This window comes from Zingiber officinale, chromosome 10B (genome assembly GCF_018446385.1).
Source record: "Zingiber officinale cultivar Zhangliang chromosome 10B, Zo_v1.1, whole genome shotgun sequence".
Classification (NCBI taxonomy): Eukaryota; Viridiplantae; Streptophyta; class Magnoliopsida; order Zingiberales; family Zingiberaceae; genus Zingiber; species Zingiber officinale.
The window spans coordinates 10068198-10071008 of record NC_056005.1 but is presented as its reverse complement, the minus strand read 5'-3'; the positions used below and the strand labels follow the sequence as shown (position 1 = coordinate 10071008).

The 2811-nt window shown below is 31.4% G+C and overlaps 1 long non-coding RNA gene across 1 annotated transcript; it reads left to right on the top strand.

Annotated features, from left to right (window-relative positions):
* The first annotated feature begins 519 nt into the window (after positions 1-519).
* On the top strand, positions 520-2527 carry LOC122029917. The gene is made up of 4 exons (XR_006125238.1): positions 520-566; positions 1457-1517; positions 1695-1822; positions 1971-2527. It is a non-coding gene; the product is annotated as an uncharacterized LOC122029917 (long non-coding RNA).
* Positions 2528-2811: the final 284 nt, after the last annotated feature.

The following is a 2811-nucleotide window of genomic DNA, read 5'->3' as shown; positions in this document are numbered from 1 at the left end:
ATAAAAATAAAGAAAATTTATTTGGAAGGCCTAAATATGGACCTAACGATATCGGAATTTCATGAAACAAGTTTCTATGGGTTCCTAATTTTCTCATTATCTTAAAAATATCCTCATCCATAATTTTAACCTCATATATTTAGTATGGTGATTTTTTAACCCGAATTTGACCTAATTCATAATAAAAAAAATTTGCCGCATTTAATATAGTATGTTAAAATTATGGATGAAGATATTTTTAAGATCACGAGAAAATTAGAAATCCATAGAAACTTATTTCACGGAAATCCGATATCTCGAAGTTCATATTTAGTGTTTCCAAATCATTTTTTTATTTTTTTTAAAATTTTTTATATTTTGGGACGAATTTTGGAATTCGTCCCAGATTTAGGGTCGAATTCTGGAATTCGTCCCAGATTTGGGGACGAATTCCTAGATTCTTCCCAAAATCTATTTTTTAATTTATAAGTTAACCCTAAATCTCCTCCCACCCATCTGCCCCTTCACTCATCCCTTCGCTGCAGCTCTTGCGGCGGCTGATTCCTTCCCGATCGGCTGCGGCACAGGTAACCCTCTCCCTTCTCCCTTCTCCCCTCTTCCCTCTCCTTTCTCCCACATCTGCCCACTTCTTCTCGTGAGGCCGCGGCTGGCCGCGCGTGGCCTCGCCTGGCCGCGCGTGGCCTCGCCTGGCCGTGGCTGGCGGCAGTTGGCCGCGAGTCGCCGCTGCTAGCACTGATGTCGCAAGATTTGGAATGGTGGAGTACTGATCTGTGAAATTTAGGGCTTCATTCTTGTTTGTTAACAAAGAAAAGCACTGCAACTCTTGATCACTTAGATGTCAATGACCAATGATCTGTGAAATAGGGTTTAGGGCTGTTTTTGGATAAAGATTTGTAGTTCTTCTTGTATATAGATGTACAGTTTAGGGGTGTGGAAGTAATAAAATCTCAACTACACTAGGGCAAAATTTTGATACTAGGGTTTCGAATCCTAAATGTATGGGGAGCTCCAGTATACCATAGGTATAAATTTACCTTTGATTTTCTGTGTACTGATCCTCTTTATCATTACAAATACTTGTAGGATAGTTTTTAGATTGGAATTAATTAATGGAGGGACAAATTACAATAGAGTTGACATGTTTTTTTTTCTTTGATACAAAATTCAAAGGGTGCTCATTATTATTATTATTGTTAAAAAGATTTTCTTTTAAAGAAAAAAACAGAAGCGACCCTATTCTATTTTTTATCTCAAAAATATCCTTATCAAAATATTTTATTTTTCATCTAAAAAATGTCAATTCTGATCCACAATTGCTCTAATATAGAGAGTAATTTTGTTTTTTTCCAAATTTTGTTCCATTAAAATATTATTATTTCAATTTAATTACAATTGCTTCAACTCTATTAAAATTGTTAGAATAATACTATAATAATTGATAATGTTGCTTGTGCAGGTTTCAATTTGGCATGATCTCAGTGTAGTTGAAGACAACTGTATTTGTTCACGTCTTTTCGGTATTTCTAAGTTCATTAATATGCATTTAATGATCTGTATATAAAGTTAGCTTTAAATAATTATTTTATAGTTGATTAATTGTATTTCTTCTTTTTGATAAGCTTTTCTTTGTTGTTTTGTCTTCAATGATAAGATTTATTTCTGTTAATAATGTTTAACTAAATAGCTGAATTCAGGTAAAATGCAGAATGAGCGAAGTTGGATGTATAACAAGAATTCAAGTATAATGCAGAATGAGGAAGAGGAGGAGGAGGAGGAGGAGGATGATGATAATCATAATGATGACTTTAATTTTTGACGATGGGTAAGTTTTGTTAGCTTATTTAAAGAAATTTCCCATAATTATGTATGATGATTATTTGTCTCATGTTTACTGTTTTACACATTAATCAATGGCTTGTTAACTTTTCTAATTTTTATTTTAATTAATATTGTCAATTTGTTTTTAACAGGGTTGGTGAGGCGAACTAAAGGTCCGAGAAAAAAAGTAAGTATTAAGTAACATGTTAAACTTTTAATTTTATTTATTTATTTATTTATTTTCTAATTGCTTTTAATTTATTGAAATTTATTACTACTGCTTTATTAGTTCAAATTGCAAATTATGATTAGAGTTTACCTAACAACCAAGTAACCATGATTACTAAAACACTTGTATCACAAAAAAATTAAGTTTAATTAGTTTGTGTTTTCTTCATTTGAGCTATTTTCATATGTTAGGAAATTTTAAGAATATCTTTCATGCTCTCCATGTGATCACATGGACATAGAATATTTGTAGCTATTGATTGATATGGTGAAATAGGTATTATTATAACAATTTGATGTGCCATTTATATTAGGTTGTATCATATTTACGATGTTTTTACTTAGCTTCAAGATACTTCTTATAATTTTATGACATGGATGGTTCATATCGTTGGTAAATAGGACATTTATTTGAATGTTTAAGGAATTTCACAGTTATGTCTTGTTTCCAATCTTTCTTGTTACATGGGCATTTCGTATTATATTTATAATCTTTCTTGTTACACATGATCTGGTTTATTTGTTTGTTGTTATGTAGGCAAAGGAGATTTGAAGGGGTGCAAAGCTTTTGGGCAGACGAAGATGACTTGATGTATTTTTAGTTTATTTACCTCCTTGGATGGATGATGGACTTATATAACATTTGATTGTTGAACTTTATAATATTTTCTAGAAGCTTGAACAAGATAGATCTTGTAAAATTTGTTGAGATCTTTATATTTGTTGAATTATGAGTTGATCGAGTTCAATTATTACTCTTGTATG